A 25,243-nucleotide genomic window follows, 5' to 3' on the forward strand; every position below is an offset into this window, starting at 1 on the left:
TGGCCTACCCTGCCCGTGCTGAAACTGATCTCTAGGCTTCTGCCAGGATCCTCCCTATATACCCCCCACAAGCCACAGGCTGTTGCCGTATCCAACCTTGCCACCCAGCAAGATCTACCCCCAAACTGGACCAGTAGATACATTCTATGCACCAGCCCAGCCCCTTCTGTCCACCTGACTTCATTCCACTCCAACCATTCCCCAAAACTCATATGCATTTCAGGGATAAAGCCAAGTTGGCGATATATGCACCAAACTCTGAGGACCTAGCTTCATTAAAAAAAAATCTATCTCTAGATTTAAAGACATAAATTAACATCAATTCATTAGCAGTAGGTAATTTTAATAATCCCACTTTCTCGAATAGACAACTCATCTAGACAAAAAATAAACGGAGAAACATCAAAGTTGACATAATAGACAACAGATATCTAAAGAATATTCCACCCAAATACCAAGGAATACACATTCAGCAGCACAGAGAAACTTTTCTGAAAAATAGCACATACTTGGACCAAAACAATTCTCTACAAATTCAAAAGGACTGAAATAATTCCTTGCATCTTCATCTGACCACAATGAAATAAAACTTAGAAGAGACAGCAACAAGTCTCTAATTAAAAAAAAAATTAGAGATGAACAACTCATTACTGAATGATAAATAAGTCAAAGAAGAAATCGTAAAAGAAATTTAAAAAAATTCCAGAACTAAATGAAAATGAAAATAAGACACAACAAAAACTTCTGAGACACATTGGAAGCATTCCTACAGGGGAAATTTATAGCTCTAAGTGTTTACACACAAAAAAAAAAAAACCAGAAAAACACAAATAATAACTCAATGATACAACTTAAAAATTTGGAAAGACAAGAATGAACCAAATCTTAACCCAGTGGATGACAAGAAGTAATAAAAACCAGAGCAGAAGTCAAAGAAATAGAAAACCAAGAAAGCAGTACAAAGAATCAACTAACTGAAAAACTGGTTATTTAATAAAATAAATGTGATTGACAGATCATTGACCCATTAACCAAAGGAAAGAAAGAGGATTCAAATTAACAGAATCAGAAATGAACAGGGAAACATTACAACAGACACCACACAAATTCAGAATATCACAAGGGAATACTTTAAAAACCTGTTCTCTGTAAAGCTGGAGGATATAAAAGAAATGGATGAATTTCTAGATTCAGCCAAACCACCAAAATTAAACCAAGAAGAGATCGACAACTGAAACAGAGCCATAACAAATGAGGAGATTAAAATAGTAATAAAAAAGATAGGCGGTGGTGGCACATGCCTTTAATCCCAGCACTTGGGAGGCAGAGGCAGGCAGATCTTTGTGAGTTCGAGGCCAGCCTGGCCTACAGAGCAAGATCCAGGAAAGGCGCAAAGCTACACAGAGAAACCCTGTCTCGGAAAAACCAAGAAAAAAAATAGTAATAAAAAGCCTTCAAAAAACAAAACTGAATTCACAAGATAATTCTGATATCTAAAGAATATTCCACCCAAATACCAAAGAATACACGTTCTACTCAACAGCACATGGAAACTTTTCTGAAAAATAGCATATCATAATAAAAGCACTAGAGAATGTAGGGAATAGAAGGAACACAACTCAACATAATAAAAGCTATATATGAGAAACTCATTGCCACCATCATTCTACATAGAGAAGAACTTGAAGCAATCCCATTGAAGTCAGGAATGAGACAAGGATATCCACTATCCATCTTTCTTTTCAATATGTGTTTGACATACTAGCCAAAGCAATAAGGCAAGAGAAGGAAATTAAAAGGATACAAATAGAAAAAGAAGTAAAATGTACCCATTTGCAAATAACATGACACTATATATTAAAAATCCCAAAAATTCTACTAGAAAATTTCTAGAAATTATAACAAATTCAAGAATGTGGCAAAAACAGAATGAACTTGAATAAATCAATGGCTTTTCTATACACCAACAACAAATAAACAAATAATGAGGTCATGGATACACTCCCATTCACAATGGCCTCAAAAAATGTCTAGTAATAAATCTAATCAAGCAAGTGAAGGACCTCCACAATGGAACTTTATACCTCTGAAGAAAGATGGAAGAACACTAGAAAATGGAAAACATCCATCCTCATGGGTTGGTAGGATTAATATTATGAAAATAAACATTTTATCAAAAGCTATTTACAGATTCAATGAAATCTGAATCAAAATTCCCATCTCATTCTTCATAGAAATAGAAAAAAAAGAAAACATCCTAAAATTCATATAGAACCATAAAAGACCCCAGATAGACAAAACATCCTGAACAAAACAAACAGTCAAGGAGAGATTACCATTCCAAATCTCAAGGTATATTACAGAGCCATAGTAATAAAGACAATACGGTACTGGTACAAAAACAGACATGGAAACCAATGGAATTAAAGCCCTAACCATGAGTTCACAGAACTTTAGCTATTGAATATTTGAGAAAGATACCAAAAATATAATCTAGAGAAAAGAAAGCATCTCCAACAAATGGTGCTAGGGAAGCTGGATGTCCACATGCAGGAAAATGAAATTAGACCCATATTATCACATTGCATAAAAACTCCAAATGGATCAAAGACCTAAAGGAGAAGCATGAAACTGCCAAAAGAAAACATAGGCAGTGCTCTAGATGATATAGGTGTAAGAAAGAACTTCCTGAGTAGGACTCCATTTGCCCAAGAATTAACACCAACAGTTGACAAGTGGATTTTCATAAAACTAAAAAGCTTCTGCACATCTAAAGAAACAACCAACCAGGTGAAGAATGGAAGACAATCTTTGCTAGCTATACATTTAACAGAAGATTAATACACAAATATATGAAGAGCTCAAAGAACAAAGAATAAAAACAAAACAAAACAAAGACAAAAACAAAACATTCAAAAACTGGACCAGGGACCTGAAAAGTAAGTTCTCAGATGAAGCAAAAGATATGTCTAAGGAATATCTCAAAAAAAAAAAATTCATCACCCCTAGCAAATAGGGAAATGAACATCAAAATGATTTTGAGATTTCATCTTACTGCAGTTAGAATGGAAAATATCAACAAAGCAACTGATAGTATATGCAAGGAGGATATGGGGAAGAGGAAACTATCATTCACAGTTGGTAGGATTGTAAATTGGTACAGCCACTATGAAAATCAATGTGGAAACTCTCAAGAAGCTAAAAATAAATCTTCCATAAGACCTAGCCATTCTTTGGCATATGCCCAAAGGACTAGGCATTCTACTCCACAGATACTTGCTCAACCAAGTTTATTGTTGTTCTGGTTATAATACCTAGGAAATGAACATCCTAAATATTCTTCAACTGATGAATGGCTAAAGAAAATCTGGTGCATATACACTCTGGGAGATTATTGCGCTATAAAGAAAAATAAAATCATGATCTTTATAGGCAAAATGGATAGATAGAACTAGAAACCCCAACCTAGAAAGACAAATACCATACGTTATTTCTCTTCTGAGGCTCCTAGTTCCAAATCTACAGATGTGAGTATATAACCTGAGGTAACTGCCAAAACCACGAATATAATTTCACACACACACACACACACACACACACACACACACTCACACGCACACAAAGTCACTTGAGAGGAGGGAACCTCAATTAAGAAAATGTCTCCATAAGATTGGGCCATAGGCAGGCCTGTAGAGCATTTTGTTAATTAGTGATTGATGGGGGTGGGGAGCAGCCCATTGTGGGTGGTTCCATTCCTGGGCTGGTGGTCCTGGGTTCTTTAAGAAAGCAGCTGAAGCAAGCCATGGGGAGTAAGTCAGTAAGCAGTACTCTTCCCTAGCCTCTGCATCAGCTTCTGCCTCCAAGTTCCCGCCCTTTTTGAGTTCCTGTGCTAATTTCCTTTAATGATAAACAGTCATATGGAAGTGTAAGCAAAATAAACCCTTCACTGCCCAACTTACTTTTGGGTCATGGTGTTTCATTGCAGCAATACAAACCCTAACTAAGACAGAAGGATTGTAAGAGCCAAAGGATCAGGGATTTTTCTATGAGACAATGTCTCCCAGTAATGAAAAAGCGACATACCCACAATGCCTGATCAACATGATTGCCTAAACATGACCTGAACAATGACATCAACAAAATGTGTGCACATATACATATTTGCATGCAAAAACAATGAAAAAAACTATGAATTTGAAAGAAAGTAGAGAGGATTATATGGGAGGCTTTGGAGGGAACAAAGGGAAGAGAGAAATGATATAATTAAATTATATTCTCAAAAATAATAGAAAAACATTTTTAAAAGAATAGCTGCACTTATTTGGACTAGTCTGGCTTTTTGAGACAGTTTGGTTATACTCTTTGCAAAAACGTTTGGAAATGCTCCATTTGTTTCCCTGATCCCAGAACACATTCTGGCAACTCAGCTCATGGTTATAAAAGAAATAAACCCCCCACAGGAGTCTTCTGTTTTCAACACCAGGGAGGTGTGTAATATCTCTACCCCACTTCCAGACTTACAGCCAAGTATCCAAAGGAAGTGCTCCTGCAGTCTGCTTCCCATAAACTCAAAGGAAACATCGTTACTTGGCTTTTCAAAACCTAGCACTCCCCTTCCCCGTGACAGATCTTGTAATAGTGCCTGGGTTAGAAGCATGATCCTCAGAACGTGAAAATCAAATTCTATATAATCCGCTTACAGGGGAAGCAAATTAAAAGCTATTTTTGTACATTTTTGAGCCTCATACATGGTCTCCAACACAAATGGAATTTGACACTCAATCCCTTCCTACCAGTGACCAGAGGAATTCAAGCTTGCAAGGAGTTTCCAGTGAGCTAAGACGTTCACTCCAGCAACAAACTTGTCCAAGTCCACATTTAAGAAACATTTGCTTGTATTTCCTAGACAGAATCTGTTTCCTATTTTGTGTTGGTCAATAATATTATCTCAAAACACAGCATACCTCTAAACTCTTGCTCTCTGTGTCATAAAATATGACAAAAGCAATCCTAAGCCAAAAAGCTAAGGCTGTGAGCCACCATGTCTATTATTCTCTGGATGTCCATATCTAGTCTCAGGGAGAAGATGATGTGTGTCTGCCTCATAATGACCATATGTAAAACAATCATGTAGGCCGCATTTCTACAAACTAGATTTACCACTAAAATACAAAGGGAGAGGTGGACTCTCCAAGCCAAGTGAAAATGCACTTGGAGATAGTCAACATTTACTTTCTGCTGCATTAGTTACAGACAGATAAACATTTCTAAGTGATGTGGCCTAATAATTAAGAGTCCAAACTTGGGGCTGTGGACTTGACTCGGTGGGTACTTTCTGCTTAAGTGTGAGTACCTGAGTTCAGATCCCCAGCATCTACTAAAAAGCTGAACATGGCTACATGAACTTCACAACTGGAAGGCTGTGAAGTCAGGGGGATTGTCAGGGTTTGCTAACTGGAAAACACTGAGTAAGTGAAAGACCTGGTCTCAAAGAATAAATCAGAGGACCATAGAGGGGAACTTGTGTCTTGATTCCCTGGAGAGATGTGCTTAGGCTTAAGTGTGGTCACCTTCCATAGTTGTTAACATGGTTTTTTGACCTTTAACCCAATAGCTATTCATTAGTCTTTGCACATCCCATCAATCCACCCCATTTTTACTGTTCGACAGAACTCATGGCTGTCTGTTAAAACTACCTAGGGTCTTCCTATCCCACATTTCATCTAGTGCATTTCTGATTACATTTGGATGCTTATTTGTTGATTTTTAAGTGCCCCCTAAAACACACACACACACACACACACACACACACACACACACACACACACACACACACATTTGTGTTCATGAGACCTAATGGTCACAGAGGACTGGCTTATTTCTTACAGGCCAGCACTAACACCTACCCTGGAAAAGTGGAATTTTCAAGTCTCTGCGCTGGAAATCAGAAGATTAAGACGTTAGCCCTCAATCTATTCTTACATGATCTTGGCTACAGTCTCTAAATATGAAATCAATTCCTAAAGCTCATGGATATATTCCTTTCTAGGGCTTCTATGACCAAGTGTTATAACCTGGATGACTTAAAATCACATACACAAACTGATTGTCTCATGGTACCAGAGGTCAGAATCCAAGGCCAGGCAGAGTAGATGCCTTCAGAGGGTTATGGGAAAGGATCTGTACCAGGAGTCTCTCCTAACTGGTAGTCTAAGGCTATCCTTGGCTTAGGGTTGGCCAACATCTTCATATGTCTGTAACTTACCTTCCCTCTTTCCACATCTGTACATAAACTTTCCAGTTTTAATTACATCTACAAGGACCCTTTTTAAAATAAAAATAACATTTCCAATACTAGAAATACTGGTTTGACACTCAGCATATGCATTTTCGAGGGGCCACAGTTCAACTCACAACTGATAGTACTTATTTTATCTACTTGCCAAGCTGAAGTAAGACAGAATGATACAAAAGCAACTTGTAAACTCTAAAATACCATATCAACACAAAGGGATATTAGGCTTCGAGCATATGTATTTGCCAGAGACTGTTTATTCAACCTTATGGCTCATAGCCATTCTGCTGATTATCCTACAATAGTATTGACTAGGAGTAGTCTTCCTACTTCCGTAAAATTGCATTTATTTTTCTGTAAATGGTTTTTCCTTCTCATTTATCAGTTTACATAAAATGCCACTTAATGCTTAAATATTTATGTTATGTGTATTCTATAATAGCTTAATTTCCACAAAATAAAAAGGGACATTATCTCTTACCGCAGGCTGGGTTCTCTTTTTCCAAGCCATTTGAATTTCCATCTCTCCAAGACCAAACTTAGGTAAACGGATTAAGAGCTCAGAGACAACACATCGTGCTTGAAGGGGAAAATGTGACTGGAAAAGTGGTGTGTGCTTGGAAACTACCTAAAGCTTTTCAATTACAGAAGTCTTTTTTTCCAACGCTCAAGTTGATAGAGGAGCAACTAAAAAAGTCAAACTAGCTGAAATAATAGCCATTATTTTCCCTACAGAGAAAAGAAGGAGGAAGGTTTCAGATTTCATTTGGATGATTACCCTGATGTTAGCATTGAGCCTGTTTTCTTCCCAGAGGAAGTTGATGACAATAATCAACAATTGTTTTCACAGAGAACAGCAACAGAACTATTTTAATACCTTGGAAAATTATTTTTTAATTACATGGTATATTTGCTTCCTGTGATTGCTATAACAAATTACCATTAGCCTGGTGGTTTAAAACAACAGAAAGTTCATCTCCCACACTACTGGAGACTTTAAGTACCAATTCTGGCAGGACCAGCCTCTCTCCAGAGCCTCCATAGGAATCCATTTCTTGCCTTTTCCATCTCCTGTGGCTGACCCAGCACTCCTGGGTGCATGGCACTGTCACTAGAGTCTCGGTCTACTCCTCCACACATCTTTGTCCCTTTGTCTGAATTGCCCTTTGACCCCCCCTCATGTAAGGACATTTTATGGAACTAGTGTCAACCAGAGTGTGCCAGGGTCATTGCAAAGATCCTTTTGCAGCAGGGTCCATACACAGCTTCTGGTAACTTGATATGAACACCTTCTATGGGTGGGACTAGTTTTCAGCATCACACATGACCAGAGAAAATAAACCTCAAAGTATAGTTTTTTAGATCATGAGTTTCCAAGCTATTACCCAAGGCTTGGAGCACTGAGATAGAATTTTAGGATGGCAGAGAAAAGTGATGTGTGATGGGGTTTCCAGGCCTCTCCTCTGAAAATGCTTTCTAGATACTCACTTTAAAAAGCTTTCCTAAAGGCATATAGTTGCCAGGGGGAGGATTTGCATCATCATATGTCAAGGAAGAATCTTAGAACCTGTGTTTAAGAGTGGTGAGGGCTCAGCCACAACTGGGTCATCTATGTCACATCACCTCCCCCAAAGGCTTCTGGACCATCCCAAAAGAGGGGGTAAAAATATTGTAAGAGTTAGAGGTCAGGAGGAACAGAGCACAAACAGTGTCTTCTGAACCTAACAAGACCATGCATTCATGAACTCACAGTCATGGCTGCCTGCACAGGTCTGCAGAAGATCAAGCCAGTCAAATTTTAGTATGAAGTGGGAAGGAGTTCATGAAGCTCCTCTCAAAACCTAAATAAGGAGCTATGGAGAGCTGGTGATTCCTGAAGGAGAGATAGTGAGTTTACTTTAAGGGTGTGGTTCCAAGTAGGCTCCGATGGATGACCCTACACTCTGAAGTATATGGACTGGGCAAATTGAAAATGATGGGTTATTAATTTTTTAAAGGATGCAAAGTTGGAGAGATATGAAAATGGAGCTGGATGTGGAGGAGATATGGTTCAATATGATCAAAACACATTTTGTGAAATTATCAAAGAATCAATAATAATTTTTAAGGAGAGGCCACAGTAACCTGATTTCATCTTTGGGAAGAAAGCCATGTTGAATTCTGTACTCGGTGGGCTACCTGACCCACTGGCACTACAAAAAAAAAAAAAAAAAAAAAAAGGAATCCCGAAACCCAGAAGGAAGATGGTATCTCCAGAGTTTGATTTGAAGGTGATAAACTAGGAGGGAAGCAGAGCTAGTAGCCATGCTTGGAGTAGGCCACATGAGGGCCAGACACAAAGCTACGTGAAGGGAGCTGGAGAGATGGTTCATCAGTTAAGAGCAGTTGTTAGTCTTCTAGAGGACCTGAGTTCAGCCATGTTTGGCAGCTCACAATTGCCTATAACTCTAGCTCCAGGGGATCTGATGCCCTCTTTGGCCATTGCAGTTACTTTATGTAAACGATACACACACACACACACACACACACACACACACACACACACACACACACACACACACACAATAAATAAAAATACAAAAGGAGAAAGAAAAATATGATATTGACCATTTATTTGGTCATGATACCCTTCTAATGGATTTTATATGATTTGTTTATTAATTTTATACGTGTGTGTGTGTGTGTGTGTGTGTGTGTGTGTGTGTGTGTGTGTGTGTGTCTACATGCATTTACATGCACTGCATGAGTACAGGTACCCACAGAGGCCAGAGGACTTTGCACCCTGGGACTGAAATTAAAGGTGGCTGTTAGCTGCCTGAAGTGGGTCTGAGAACCAAATCCAACTCTTTTGGAGGAGTTCTCTTTACTGCTGAGATCTCTCTTTAGTCCACTTTTAAAGCTATTATAGGTCACTCCTAGTCTTTAAGGATCTGCTTGGGAAATGCTATATTGAAATTTTCTAGACAAAAGATAAGGAGAACATCAACTGGCTTGCCTAAGGATCTAGATGGCTTCACGGTTTTTCCTCACTTCTGAGCAAACAAATAGCTCCTTCCTCTTACCCTTCCCTAGTTTACACTCTCCATTCCTTGTTTAGTATGCAACAGTCCTTCCAAATAGTACATGAAGGGTTGAAAGGATTAGAGGAGAAACTATTCTTACCCCTTACCCCACCTGTCCCAGACTTTTATAGCTACATCTGTTATTTATGTCTAGCATGGCTCAGGCTCGATCACAGACCAAGACATGTCTCAGGAGAAAGGAATTTTGGTTATGATACAACTACCACATGATGTCTGTCAGCCTAACTGTCATGCACTTTATGATGAAAGGGCATAAGAGCCCTTACCAATGAAGGAACAACTGTTCTAATCAGTAGTAAGCTATCTGGAGACAACGATTTCTCTCTCTCTCTCTCTCTCTCTCTCTCTCTCTCTCTCTCTCTCTCTCTCTCTCTCTCTCTCTCACACACACACACACACACACACATACATATGCTCCAAGCCATCAGAAGTAGTAATTTCCTTTGAGATCAATAGAATCTTTCATTCTGTTGCCCAGCAGGCAAAACTTGGCATTTGAAAACAGAAGTCTATGAATTCAAGCCTTAACATTGATGGTCACTAAGTGTTGATCTTCAGGCAAGGATTCTGTTTCTGAACTTCTATTCCTTCTTTTAGAAAACAATTATAAAAAAAAATGCCAAATCTAGAAAGTGTTGTGAGTCTCCAAGTGATCACTGAGATAACATAATATGAAGCATATACTGTATTTCTGGCACATAATAACTGGTCAATAAGCATTAATATCTGTCCTGGTTTACTTCATTTAACTAAATAAAACAAAGCGGCATTATGTGGATTTCAATCATATGATAAGCTATCTGGTTGTACCCGTCAACTTTTTTTTTTTAATTTTCATGATTTTTTTTTTCTTTTTTTCAAGACAGGGTTTCTCTGTGTAGCTTTGCGCCTTTCCTGGAACTCACTTGGTAGACCAGGCTGGCCTCGAACTCACAGAGATCCACCTGCCTCTGCCTCCCGAGTGCTGGGATTAAAGGCGTGCGCCACCACCGCCCGGCTAATTTTCATGATTTTTTTAAATTTTATTTTACAATACAATTGGGTTCCACATATCAGCCACAGATTCCCTTGTTTTCCCCCCTCCTACCCCTCTCCCCTTCCCCCCAGCCCACCCCCCATTCCTACCTCCTCCACGGCAAAGCCTCCCCCTAGGACTGAGATCAACCTGGTAGACTCAGTCCAGGTAGGTCCAGTCCCCTCCTCCCAGGCCGAGCCAAGCGACCCTGCATAAGCTCCAGGTTTCAAACAGCCAACTCATGCAATGAGCACAGGACCTGGTCCCACTGCCTGGGTGCTTCCCAAACAGATCAAGCCAATCAACTGTCTCACCCATTCAGAGGGCCTGATCCAGTTGGGGACCCCTCAGCCATTGGTTCATAGTTCATGTGTTTCCATTCGTTTGGCTATTTGTCCCTGTGCTTTATCCATCCTTGGTTTCAACAAGTCTCGCTCATATAAACCCTCCTCTTTCTCGCTAATTAGACTCCCGGATATGTATTATATTCAGAACTACTTCGCTTTGAGTTCAAGATGTCTCAGATAACTTTGCTTAAGAAAAATATTAAAATTTAAGTTTTTTAAAAAGACAGTTCAATTAAACTAAAAATGTTAGATGGATAATATTACATGTACTATACAGATGTAAAAGAATCAGAAAGATGATATATGAATGATGGGATTTGAGGAAACATTCAGTTGTATGTAACAAGTGTCCCAAAGAGCTTCTAGAAATAAGATATGGGAGCTTCAGGAAGAATATAATGCTGTGAAAGTGCTTAGCAACATAGCTGAACAAACACATCCTGGGTAAGGGAAGTGCCTGCTGCTAGAGGCATGCAACAGAGAGCAACAAGCCTCTTTACAGAATCCAGGTAATGGGTACGACAGGTAATTTCGTGTCAACTTGACTGGATAACAGGACAGCAGGCAACTGGTGCAAACAAGGTTTCTGGGTGTGTCTGTGAGTAGGGTTTCTGGAAGGGTCAATATACTCATCAGTAAATCAGATTGCCCTCCCCAAAGAGGGGCAGGCAGCATTCAGACTAAAGGAACAAAAGGGCAGAGAAAGGGGAAGTTACATCATCAACTGATGCTCTTTCCTTCTGGTTCTCTGAGTTTCAAGTCCAAACCTGAATTTAGACAGTCCTTAGAACCCCCAACTTCCATTCTTAGGCCTTCAGATTCAGACTGGGTGATACTAGTGGCTTTCTATATTCTGTAGCTGGTGAATGAGATTGTGGAACTTGATGGCCTCTATGGCCAAGTGAATGATCTATTATATATCTCTTATATATCTCATCTGTCTTTCTATCCATGTGTCTTTCATGTATCTATCAATCCCTCATCTGTCTATCTATCTACCTATCTATCTATCATCTATCTATCTATCTATCTAGCTATCTATCTATCTATCTATCTATCTATCTATTTACCCATCCATTTCCCGTGTCTCTACAGAACACTGACTGTTGCCTTTGTTTCTCTAGAGAGCACTTACCAATGCAGTTTCAGATGGCTGAGTAGATCAGGTGCCCGCTAAGGTCCCCTTGAGCCTTATGAGGCTCTGTTCCTATCATTAAAAGATTTCTGTCTCAAACACAGACAAATAACAAGTTTTTGTCAAATATACTGAGTCAGAGACTCCTGGGATAAGATAGCATCCAGAACTTGGGGGTCTGTGGGCTTTCTTCTAGTTCCTGCAATCTCCCTGACTGTCCACAGCCTTCCCCCATCCATGACTGCATACCGATTTTCATCACATTTCACAGGTTTTGCACTTCCTATTCATTGGAGTCTTCCTTTGAGAATGCAATCCAGATCCTCAACTGCAGTGATTTCCTCTGGGTGTGAATGGTTGGAAGGCACAGGGTAATTAAAACCCACACATGCAAGCATGTCTGACTGACTGATGTGAACTCCCCTCTGATTGGGGTCTGATTTGAATAAGAATGCCAAGCAAAGCCAAGAAAGCAAAGGCTACTGGAAGCTTTTTCTATTCTGAAAAGAAAATGTGAGACCAGGGCTGGCATGCTCTTCCAGCTTTCTTCCCTCAATGCACACACACACACACACACACACACACACACACACACACACACACACACACACAACCACATACACACATGCTCTTTCTCTCTTTCAAATTCCAGACATTTGATCTGCAGATCCTCATATTCTACAGAGTCCTTGTAGGAAATATATACCACTTCCTGGGCCCACTCTCTGGTTGTTTCATATGAGAACACATTTTACAGACTGTCTGCCTAGTCTGGTATCTATGTGGTGTCTTTTTCTGGGAGCAAGGAAAGTCCTCTGAACGCTTCTTCCTTACTGAAATTCCTTGGACAGGTAAGAATGTCATGAGAAAGCAACTGCTACCTAGGAAAGACATTTAGGCTGAGTGGAAATGATCTACTTGAGCCTATATGAGGTAACTTTAGGTTAGGATTATTACTGTGGATCAGAACAGCTCAGGTACCACCCTAAGAAATGCTTCACGTCAGGCGGTGGTGGCACATGCCTTTAATCCCAGCACTCGGGAGGCAGAGGCAGGTGGATCTCTGTGAATTTGAGGCCAGCCTGGTCTACAGAGTGAGATCCAAGACAGGCACCAAAGCTACATAGAGAAACCTGTCAAAAAAGAAAGAAAGAAAAAGAAAGAAAGAAAGAAAGAAAGAAAGAAAGAAAGAAAGAAAGAAAGAAAGAAAGAAAGAAAGAAAGAAAGAAAGAAAGAAATGCTTCACTTGCACCTGCCCATCCACATGACTGCCTCTGAGGTAGGCAGCTTGTATTAGTCCTGATTTGCAAGCAACCCACTGCAGGTTTAGGCCAATTAAAGACCTGCTTCCAACTGTCTGAGTCTGCATTTATATTTTAAGCAATACACAATTTTAACCAGATCCTCTAAACCAGTCCTTTCTAACAGAGAAACAGAAAATAGATTAAACCAAATTGATGCAGTCACTAAGTGGTGGAAATCATATTCCAGGATTTCTGGGTTTTTTTTTTAATCCAAATTCCAGGGTTTTCTGAAAAAAGCAGGAGTAAGAGTAGCATTCTGGGTGCTTGTGGTTTGCAGAGACAGCATAGATGACATTAAGTACAGTGGATAAATACTTCTTACCACCTTCACAGTTTCAGTGTGGTGGCATGGCCCAACCCGGCAGCTAAGTTACTGAGTGTTTGCTATATAACACTCTGTCTAAGAATCAATGTATGCTTTGCTACCATAAAAGGCAATGGAAAAAATCCTGGCTGTGTCATATTGTCTTCAGGGCCTAAGAGTAAAGTTCACATCTCATTTGACTGATGAAGAAGCTGAGGTTGGAAGGGGCAAGACCTCTGGCTCCAAAGTCACACAGCCTGGACTCCTGGCTGCAAATTCTGATCTAGATATTTCTATTCAGAACAAAATGGAGTAGGTTACCATAGAGTTGTAGGAATTACAACTTTTGGTGAATTATTGTTTTTCAATTAGTGGGAGGATTGAGAGAGTGAAAGAGGCTGCTGGCCTCTTACTGCAGAATCCTGAGGATGAGAAACATTTTGGCCAGCTCCTAGAGTGATCTGCCTGCTCTCCCCACGTGCCTAGTGCTGCTCCCCATAACAGCATTCCTCAGCAAGTTCGATGATGAGTTGCCTCTCATTTTCTCTGGCTTCCCATGGGAAAGTGTGCCCCAGTAACCTGGAATGGACAAACGGGTCACTTGGAGAAAGCAGCAATTAGCTGCCAGTGATGAGCTGGTGCCTTTAGTGACCTCAAAAGTGAAGGCAAAAGTGCCTCCCCTCCTCCCCAACCTCACATTACAGCAGCAGAGAAGCAGTGAGCTGGGAAGACTGGGGCCTCGGTCACAGTCTCAGCTGCTGCTATCCAAGATGCCCGGGCCCACAGGCTATGCTTCACAAAGCAACTCATGTGTTCCCAGGGCCTGGCTGGCATGTGAAGAAAGGGAAGCTGCTACAAGTAACCAGCTGGCTTAAAGGGGTAAATGTGTCTCAAGCCTGAAGCAGCTCTAGGTCTCACTGCCTTACTGCTCCATGCCAGGGTTCCGCGTGATAGATGACAACCATTAGTTAGACACCTGGCCATGTTTATGGCCCATGACTTCAGTACCTGTTAAGATTTTTCTAATAAATCAAACATTTCTGAAACCATCTGCCAACAGAGAAGGAAGAACTAAGAGAGAGACAGGTAACTCCATGGAAGAATTCCAACTCTGAAATCATCTAGGCTTGGGTTTAATTCCCCTGTAATTAATGGCTGAAATGGCCCCTAGACCACCTTTAGCCTTTAAAAGTCTTGATTTCCTTTTATGCAAATGGGAATGGTAATATTTCCTAGTTTTATTAGAATTGCTTTGAGACTGCACAATACATGTGAGCTCTTATACGGTACTGTAATTACCCATTCTGTCTGACTTCTTCACTAATGAGCAGCAACAAAGACCTCTATATTTGCATCTTGGCTTAGGATTCGTGGCCCCAAAAGTAGTGTCTGAGACAAGGCTTGTCAGCTAGCAATTCATTTGCATGTAAGTGCAGAAACACAGGTAAGATGTGGGGAAGTCAGGCAGCAAAGGTCTGTCAGTTTATGAATGCATCACCTACCCAGCTATGGCAATGGGCAACTGAGGCTTAGTCCTATTACAGTCCTCTGGAACAGCATGCCTAATTGTTTTACCAGAGAAGTGATGGAGCTGAGTCACTTACCCACTCTCATTTGTCCATAACTTGATAAATGAAGGGCTGAATGAGAACAGAAGCTGAGCTGTCTACCCACTAATTCCTATCCACTATCAGGGGAAAGCTGCTCCTAGGGACATTGACTTTTGGCACCTCTACTTTCCCTGTATGACTGAAATCCCTCAGGCACAGAGGCATAGGAACTTGCACAGAACATCATCAGTATACACAGAGAGAATGAGAGGCAGTTCATTACCTCATTACTGACATTACACTGATAACACGGTGAATGCTCCAGGCAAAGGGTAGAGCACCGTACCTAATTCTTTGTATCTCTGGGTCTTAGCACATTGCCTAACATAGGATCACTGCCCAATAACTACTGCTTGGATAGATGACTTCAGAGCAGAAAGCCAGTCATACAACAGTTTGGCAGGAAGCCCAGGGTTACCCCATTTGAACTTCAACTGAGAAAGAACTTTCCACCATGAAACATCCACCAGCTATTGCAAAAGCCCTCCGAAAATGCAACACGGCAGACACTGAATTGCCAAAGTTGACTCCAAAAACTCTTGTTAAGAATGACTTTAATCTCCATTCCTTTCAGAGTGAAACATCCTGGAATGATGTTGAATCTGAAAAGCTAGAATTTAAATCAATGCAAAGATTTGCTGTCCAGAAGAGAGAGCCAATCTCTCGGGTTCTCAAACACTGGATCCAGTTCACTAAAACCCAGCAAGCAGAAACTCCAAAGACTCTATAAGACTCTTCACTCATGGCTGCGACCAGAAGAGCATAGCAAGGATGGAATTCTTCCTTGGCCAATCCTGAAGCAGCTTATTATTACCAGAAACTGCAGGGACATGTCTGCTTTGAAAGAGAATTGGGAATCAAAAGGCAGAAACCTGATTAAAATAATGGAAGGTCTGAAATAAAATTCCAGGAAAGTGTTTGCCATAGTCTACGTTCTTCTCTAAGGTCTTTCCTAAGTATATGTCCTTAACAGAAGTTACTGATTGTCTCCAGAGATGTCCTACAAGAAACTAAAACTACAACAAGAGAGAATATGGGAATACCTTTCAGACTCCCCAAGACACTTTTTTGGAAATAGGAAGTACAAATAAGGAAAATGTCTATAGTAATTCCTAGGAATCTAATTGAGTAAATGACAATATTACTCAATTAGTGAAACCAAATATCTTCCCTACTCACTCCATGGAAGGAACTATTCTGGGCCTAAAGATGGATATATTTCTTGCTAGAACCCATATAATCCCAGAAGAGCAAGGATAGACACTTCCGGTTCCAGGGAGGGTTCCTAAATGAACTGCATTATCACAAAGTCTCTAATAGAGTTGCAACCAGGATTTTCTCCAGCGTAGAACAGTTCTCCCATGAGCCTGTCGTTATTCATCAGAGTAGTGGGGGAACTCCACTGTAAGGGACACCAAGAAAGACTTGATGGGCCCCCAAAACTTACAAATATGAAGAATTTCCCCAATACCTTAAAGGATATTCCTCATTTTTCAGCTCAGCAAAGAAGACACTCAGACTAGGTGTCATAGAAACTTTTGTCAGGCTTCAGAACTAGTCAAGATCTGATAACACACAAAATCTTATCACATGCAGTATATGTGAGAAATCCTTGAATTCCCCCACTGTTGGTTGCCTACCAAAAGTAGATGATAAAAATCCTGTTGCTGAAGACACTACATGTTTGTTCACAGGACATGAAGAAATAAGCTGGGATGGAGATGGAAGCTGCCTCCCTGCTGGCTAGCTTTACTGGTGCCAGAAGGAACTACACATGCTGCTGGGGTAAGGACTGTTATCGATAGTCATATTCAGATGTGGGCCTGTGGACAACCTGTGCTACATCACCAAGCTGCCAATCCAGATGTGCCCACTGGTGTAATAACCACTGGCACGGTTATTCTCTGGTGACCAAGTGCTTTCTTCCTGGATTTAAGGCCCACTCCACAGATGGAAACTCACAGGTTACTATAAATTTGGTCCAAAACCCATGGTTGGGGAGGTCATAGGCCCTAGTGAAGAAGCTTTTGCTGTTGTTTTGCTAAACAGAGATACTATGATGGTGAAATTGCCTTCAAATATTTTTTATTACCATAAAATATTTGTGCTGTCAGTTTTGGTCAAAGATGCTTCATTTTGCAGAGAGCAGTAGTTATTACAGAGACTCATAACTGGTCGAAGTGCTGAGAGAAAGGTGACTGCTGAATGCTCAGCACTAAATCAGCATCTACATTGATTTCCACAAGGTTCAAGAACCATCAGGGAAGAGAGACTGTAAGAGCTGGAGTAAGACGTGGGGTGCTGTCATCTGGGTATGTCAAGGCCATTGCACTCCTGAACACTCAGCAACTGTCATCAAGATTGGACCCCTGAAGATACCAACACGGGAGGGGTTGAGCTCATGAGACCCTGAACACTTTCAGGCAGTTAATGGTTGCTGAGGATAAAGAGACTTTCTTTAGTGATAAAGCCATTATGTAGTGACTGGTAAGTTGTCCATGTTCCCGTAAATAGCCTTTCACTCATGCCCCTGCATATAGCCCTAATTAAACTCTTGGTTCACAATGATGACAGTAACAACAACAAAAAGCTATAAAAAAATAATTCTTCCTCCTCACAGCCAACCTGTAGGCTCATGAGAGGAATCATGTAGGACTTATGCATACTCCTTTTAGCAGCAAAGCTACTGCCAGACATCTGTGGACCATTTTCACTAGAGGAGTCACCAGAAGATTAGGCTAAAAGGTGTTCCTTTTAGCTAAAGCTAAGCAGTGGCAGCACACACCTTTAATCCTAGCACTCAGATGCAGAGGCAGGCAATTTCTGATTTTGAGGCCAGCCTGGTCTACAGAATGAGTTCTAAGACAGACGAGGCTATACAGAGAAACCCTGTCTCCAAAAAAAAAAAGTGCTGCCTTTCACACCTGGTGCTTCCTCAGCTACTGCCCCAAAGTAATGTGTGTATCCATTATTTAATGCCAATATATATTTACGTATATTTATTAGTACTCATTCATTGAGAACATGTTATATAATTTCCTCATTATGTTTTCTGTAACTTCCCCATTCCACTAAAATGAAGGCTAAAGAGAGCAGGGAATGTTATATTTTAAAAAATCCTTTCATTATTTAAGATTGTAATATAATAACATAATTCCCCTCTTCCCTTTCCTCTTTCCAAACAATTTTCAGTTTTGTTTACAGTAGTGTTCTAAATGTCTAGAGAGTTTCTGATACTTGGTGTCTGATAAATTTTTGTTGAATACATGAAAAAAATGAGTAAATAAAATATTGAAAGAAATATACATGGAATTGTTAACTTTAATACCACAAAGTAACTAAGTAGAACCTTGAAAAGGGCCATTAAATTACCAAGGGAGTTTAGTGAGAGGTAAAATTACTTTTATCAAAGAAGGTATTATAAAGGACTTGGGGGGAGGTGCTGGAGAGATTGCTCAGTGGTTAAGAGCAGTACTGCTCTTACAGAGAACTTGAATTCCATTCCCAACACTCTATCAGACAGTTCACATTTACCTATAGCAGATCCAAGGCCATCTTCTAGTTTCCAAGGGCACCTGTGTTGATAAGTACATAACCCCCTCCTCACCTCAACCCACATATACATTTAATTTAAAAAGTAATTAAAGTAAATTTGAAGGGGAGTTAATAGGTAGCATTTAACCTGACTTTTTAATGACAAATATCCCCTAAGTTTCTGGAAAGCCTAGGCTACATTCAACTTTTCTCTGACATCCAGCTTACTTAGCAGGCTGTAAGAGCAGAACTATTTTTTGTTGTTTTGTGATGAGTCTGTCAAGTGGTAAGTTCAGGAACAGCATTTCAGTAGAGAGAGATGCATTAGGAATGAGAGGAAGGCATGAAATTTGCTGGGTGCCTGTCCTCTACTTCTGTGCCTAGAAACCCTGAGACTTCATGTGAATCAACCAATGTTTGTCTACGAGAGGCTAGGAGACCATTTACTCCAAGATAAGCTGCTCACAACAGCTCCTAGACAAACCAGCCTACCCACCTTCACACATATAAACAAAGACAACCTAGACATGCCAGCCTCAGCATAACCAACCTAGATCAGAAAGATGGAGCCAACTCACAAACAATGAGAAATAATAAATACTGTCTGTTTCAGTTGACTGTTTTTTAGAATAGCTTTAAGGTAATGAGAGCAAAATGTGGCAGCTTTGAAGAAGAGAAGGAAACATAATTAAGGCTTTACTATTAATCTGGAAATTGCATGCAGGATTTAGGGAGCAATTGCTCTAGTTGTCCCTTCAATATTTTATGGAAACCAAGTCTTTGTTCCTCTTTGTCTGAGTCTTACACTAAGAATGAGATGGCATACCCTAGGGAACCCTTGATAATACCAATAATTTGTCATCTAGAGATTCTTATGAAGAAAATGCAAGATCTATTGTTTGGTATCTAAGTTTCTCAAGCAAGGCACAAAAGCCAGAAAGGATCCCAGGTTAATAATATAGCCTAACTATTTATTATCAAATGCCAAGATAAAAGGATATAAACAAGCAATTCCAATACTCAAGGCAGTTGAGCTTTGGGGAAATTAGTTCAGAGTTGGAAGTCAAGTCAGGATAAAGAAATGAATCTTATCACTCCAACTTGAACCTAAGTTGTCTGTGGCTGGCTGTATAATTATTCAACCTGGACTCATTCACCCTTAGATATAGCCAGAGTCACTGAAATGTAATGATGATTTGTGGAATTATTTTTACTCCAAAACTATGGTAAAGGGCTATACAAGAAAAGAAGTATAAATAGTTGCCTAATAGTGTCTAACACTTCCCAAATATGCCAAATATGCTAAGAATTAGAACCATCACTACATCCTGCAAACAACTCTGAGGTATAATACCCTTTTATACCTAATAATACTCTTTTAACAACTTTGTGTTTTAAGAAATCCATCACAGTCATCCTTCTAAAACCGCATACCACAGCTTTGAGGTCTATGTAGCTGATATTTCATAAATAACCCAACCAAGGACATAGCAGCCACGTGACTTACAAGAATTCCAAAGTGGGTCAATACCAAACATAAATTACAAGCCAGGCCTCTTATGTGGCTTTATTCACAAGGCTGTTTCACTCAACTGTTCATAATTTGCCAAAAAAAAATTGTGAGAACAATCTATATAATAAGAAAAGAAGTCTGCTTATTTTCTACTAAAGAAAACATATGAGAATTCCCCTAAGGTATAAGGTGGGGTAATAGGATCTGGCTCTACTCTGTCTGCTTTATCTTAAAACAGCTGAAATCCACTGTAGTTATGATAAAGGACCCAGAAATAGTTCTCTACTTCCCTCTGCATCCTTCTCTCTTGTACACTCCATTTTCCTAACTTCAAAGGAAGCTAGTAAGCAGCATTTCTGATGTTGGGATTAAGAACATGAGTTGCTGTGTCTCTATGGAGCCAATTATCTGCAGGTCTGGAAAATTAAGGAGTTAAATTACATTTCTGTGGCTAAATATGCAGATGGTGGGCATTGACACAGAATTGAGAGTCATAATAGTACTCTCCATATAAATCCTCATAAAACACAGGACTTCAACTGTCAGTCTTGTCTCTCATTACCAGCTCAGGAAGCACGGCTTCAGGTTTGGGCAGTTTGGGCAGTTTATCTTGATTGTCAACTTAATAAGATTTAGAATCACCATGGAAACAAGTCTGTGACCATGTACATGAAGTGTTGTCTAGAGTAGGATAACTGAGGTGTGAAGACTCTATTCTAAATACAGATAGTACCATTCATGGCCTGGGGGCCCAGACTGAATCAAAAGGACAGAGAAAGCCTAAACACTCATCACCCTCTGCTTCCTATGAATGCAATTTAACTGGCCCGCCTTCTGCACCTGCTACCACACCTTTCCCGACATAAAGGGCTGTGTACCCTGGAACTATAAGCCAAAACAAACCTTACTTTCCTGGAGTTGTTTTTGTTGGGTATTTTGTTGTAGCAATAAGACAAGTAACTATGATAGGCAAGTATTTGGGGATCATTTCACAAATGTGCCCTGAAAGGGTCCTACAGATGACTCATGCAGGCTCTTAAAGGTATACTTCCTTTTAGTGGAGGTTGTTATCTGGACTTGCCAAGTTGCATATGTGTATGTAATTGGTTTCCTATTGGGTGTTGAGGAAGGTCAATGAGCTTTGAAAGGCATGGCAACCATGACCTAGCTACAGCAGAACAGGCAGACAATAGTACAAGCTTGAGAGAAAGGACAATGAGAATTCACTATTAATAATTACAATAGTGAATATCATTGTTGAAATTGTATATAATAATAGATTATGGTTATTGAATTCTTAATAGATACATGTGTCCAAACATCCACCCTACTGCTTGCTATTGCTTTTGACCTTGTGCTAGTCTTCTGAACAATGCACCAAACACTGGATAGTGTAACAGCAGAAGTTTGGCACCTCATAGCTCTGGAGGATAGAAGACTGACTTCTTCTCTTCTAAAGTTTGCTCTCAGTCCTTAGCATTCCATGGCCAATAGATACATAACTCTAAGAATGGCTGTCATTCTTAGATATTTGTGACATCACTGCAACCGAACATCCTACAAATGCAGCTTTAAGGAAGGAATGTCTTATCTTGGCTCACAGTGCCAGGGTATAGTTCATCATACATCAGGGAAGGTTGGGCACAGTAGCCTGAGGCAGCTGGTCACATTCATGCAGTCAGGAAGCAGAGAGGAGATGGTTTTGGCATTCATTCAGTCCTTTTCTCATTTATTCTTTAGTCTGGGACCTCAGACTATGGAATGATGCCATCTCTATTGGGGACAGTCTTCCTATCTCAATTAACCTTATCTAGAATACCCCTCATAGATATGCCCAGATATCTGTTCCCATTATGACTCTAAAACCCACCAAGTTGACAACAAAACTTCATCATCACACTGTCTTTTCCCAGGGTGCATCTATCTCTATGCCTAGGTGTCTGTCTCACAGCCTAAACTTAGCCTACCTCACATTCCCCTTTCAAGTGATCCCAGTCATACTAAGTAGAGCTCACCCTAATGACCTCACATAAACTTGGTGGCATCTATAAATTACTAAACAAAGCCACACTCTAAGATACCTTGCAACAGCTATTCATCTCTCTCTTTACTGCTTCCTCTTTCCAGGATGATTATTCAAGTACAGACATTGTCTCATTTAGGGTTTCTATTGCTGAGATGAAACATCATGACCAAAGAGTAAGTTGAGAAGGAAGGATTTGTTTGACTTACACTTCACCATTGCTGTTCATCACTGAAGGAAGTCAGGACAGGAACTCAAACAGGGCAGGATCCTGGAGGCAGGAGCTGATACAGAGGCCATGGAGAACTGCTTACTGGCTTGATTCCCATGGCTTCCTCAGCCCACCTTCTTATAGAGCCCAGGACCAGCAGGGCAGGGATAGCACCACCCACCTTGGGCTGGGCCCTCCCCCATTGATGACTAAATGAGAAAATGCCTTACAGCCGGATGTCAAGGAGGCATTTCCTCAGCTGAGTCTTCTTCCTCTGATGACTCTAGCTTGTGTCAAGTTGATACACAAAACCACCCAGTACAGACACCATAGGGATGCTGGGAGGATTAAACCCCATAATTCATGTGTCTTAGTCAGTGTTCTATTGCTGTGAAGAGACACCATGACCACAGCAACTCTTATAAAGGAAAATATTTGGGGTGTGCTCACAGTTTCAGAGATTCAGTCCATTTTCATCATGGTGGGGAACATGGTGGGATGCAGGCAGATGTGGCACTGGAGAAGTAGTTAAGAGTTCTACATGTAGATCTGCAGGCAGCAGAAAGAAAGAGCTACTGGGACAGGCTAGGGCTTTTGAAACCCCAAAGCCCACCCCCAGTGACACACTTCCTCCAATAAGGCCATACCTCCTAATCCCTCTCACATAATGCTACTCTGTAGTGACCAAGAATTCAAATATATGAGCATATGAGGTCCATTATCATTTGAAACACCACAGCATGCAAAGAATTCAGCACAGTGCCTGGCACACAGTTTCAAGACAGTAAATGTTAGCTATTACTATTACCAAAGTGGGGGTATGATTTTTAAAGTTCCATGTGTTTTGGTTTTGCTCCCTAGAGAAGACACTGTGGTAGATGATGTTTTCCCTCAACTGTAAAGGGCATAATGATTTTTTTTGACATCATAAACTGATGTTTTTATTGTATACTTCACCAAAGAACTGTGTCTTTGAATAAAGTTTACTTTTATTTCAATATTACCACCTATTTACAGCACGATAAAATCACTTTGAATTAACAGCTAATTCCCAGCAAGTAGATAAACATTAAAGGTTAAACACTGGAGAAATTTAAAGAAATTTAAGAAAGGCTCCTTTTCGATTATCCTCAAATTAAAGAAATAAAGGCTCTAACATGCAATGTTAGGGACTTTCACCAATCATGCTGATACAGATAAACTGTATTTCTAATATTGGGAGACAGCTTCAAACACTAATAATATGACTGAGATACAAGTATATCTGAATTCAATCCATCTCTCTCCCCTCCATACACTTTGTGACCACAAGGAAGTTATTTAATATTTACCACTCTGTTCTCTCATTGGTAAAGTGATAATAAAACTCCTTGTAGAGCATGTACACACACACATGTGAGTGCTCTCTGTCTCTTGCGACACAATGCCCTGTGCCACGTCTAGATTCTGTCAGTAAGCTGCCCTTTGGCAGATTCGGCCTGCCAACATTGAGCCATAAGAACCATGACATAAAACAAATAGGTTTTGTTTATATAGTAGCTCATCTTTGGTATTTCATTATAATAATGCAAAACAGAGAACAATTTACCACGGAACTACATACTTTAAAATGGTTAAGATAGGAAAATTACACTATGTACATTTTCATGTGATTTAAAGAATAAAAATAAAATAAAAAATTCAAACTTGGAAACAAGATGGAACAGTCTAAATCAAGTTCATAATACAGATCCTGGCATGAGGCAATTAGCTATTAGACGCATTGCATCCTTTATGTTCTCCTTCCTCCTGACCACCAATGGCAGTTTAAAAAATGCTAATATACACATAGCTCAGGCCATGCAGATAGTCCACTAACCCTTGATTACTGCAATGAAGCTAATTAAGCCAGTAAAGCAAGTTGGATCAGTTGATAAGAAAACTAGTCTATATGCTACCCTTAACTGATTCTGTGACTACAACTAAATCATTTGGTCCTTGGACCTATTTTCAAATAAGAAAGATAAATTAGATCCTTTGTATGAAGTCCTACTCCTCAGAGGTTTTCACTATATAAATAAGGTCTAGACACAGCATTTGAAACTGAAGGATCATAGTTTAGCATGCCAGTATTTCATGCAGGAAATAACAGAGGCAACTAGATATATGCTATCATGGATAAATTCTGCAAGAGGAGAAGAATATACATTAAAAGACTGGCTGAAGTCAACAATTAATAACAAAATGTCATACCATTCTATCACACCTTATCATGTTTTGTTTTACAAGGTAAGAAGGTTCTAGAGATCTGTTGCACAAACATGTTCATATAGTTAATATGACTATAATGAAGACTTTAAAACAGATATAATAAGGTAGGGGTATGGCTCAGTGGTACAATGTCAGCCTGGTATGCATGAGGCTCTGGGCTTGATGATCATCACTGCAAAAAAACAAAAACAAAAGAAAAAATAGTTAGCATGGTAAATTTTATGCTATAACCTTTTCACCATCATTAACAACAATAATTAATACACACAGCTATTTTCTTTCTTTATTCTTTCTTCTATATTCTTCACGAACAATGCCAGTATTTTTCAATGTTTAGAACAGCAAATCTATTGCCTAAGATAGTTTTGCAGAGGAATGACTACAAAAAAAATGAAGTTGAAAGCAGGGGTATCCTCATCTCCCTGTCTGGTCTCTCCTTTAAAGCAATCCAAAGACTCCCTTCTGTTCCAACAGGATGGCATGAAAATTAACACTGGGCACTGCAGAGAAACAGTGATTTTTCACAGTGCATTCATTTGGGAATTAATCAATACTAGGAGCTTTACTAACCTAAGCTTTTCAACTAACCATCTGATAAAAATGATATACACATGGGCCT

The 25,243-nt window shown here is 39.9% G+C and overlaps 2 long non-coding RNA genes across 3 annotated transcripts in view; one reads left to right on the forward strand and one right to left on the reverse strand.

The window, feature by feature from the left end:
* LOC128099854 (uncharacterized) overlaps positions 1 to 17,952 on the forward strand; it is a 36,634-nt gene extending 18,682 nt beyond the window's left edge. Inside the window, exon 3 of the long non-coding RNA XR_008214581.1 lies at positions 16,788 to 17,952. This is a non-coding gene — a long non-coding RNA (uncharacterized LOC128099854). The remainder of the gene's footprint in view (positions 1 to 16,787) is intronic.
* A 6,651-nt stretch (positions 17,953 to 24,603) lies between these two features.
* Positions 24,604 to 25,243, reverse strand: part of LOC128099014 (uncharacterized) — a 61,816-nt gene continuing 61,176 nt past the window's right edge. For both annotated transcript variants that reach the window (XR_008214410.1, XR_008214409.1), the window contains one exon: positions 24,604 to 24,796. This is a non-coding gene — a long non-coding RNA (uncharacterized LOC128099014). The remainder of the gene's footprint in view (positions 24,797 to 25,243) is intronic.

Source organism: Peromyscus californicus, unplaced genomic scaffold (genome assembly GCF_007827085.1).
Source record: "Peromyscus californicus insignis strain IS unplaced genomic scaffold, ASM782708v3 Scaffold_6__1_contigs__length_162567912, whole genome shotgun sequence".
Taxonomy (NCBI): Eukaryota; Metazoa; Chordata; class Mammalia; order Rodentia; family Cricetidae; genus Peromyscus; species Peromyscus californicus.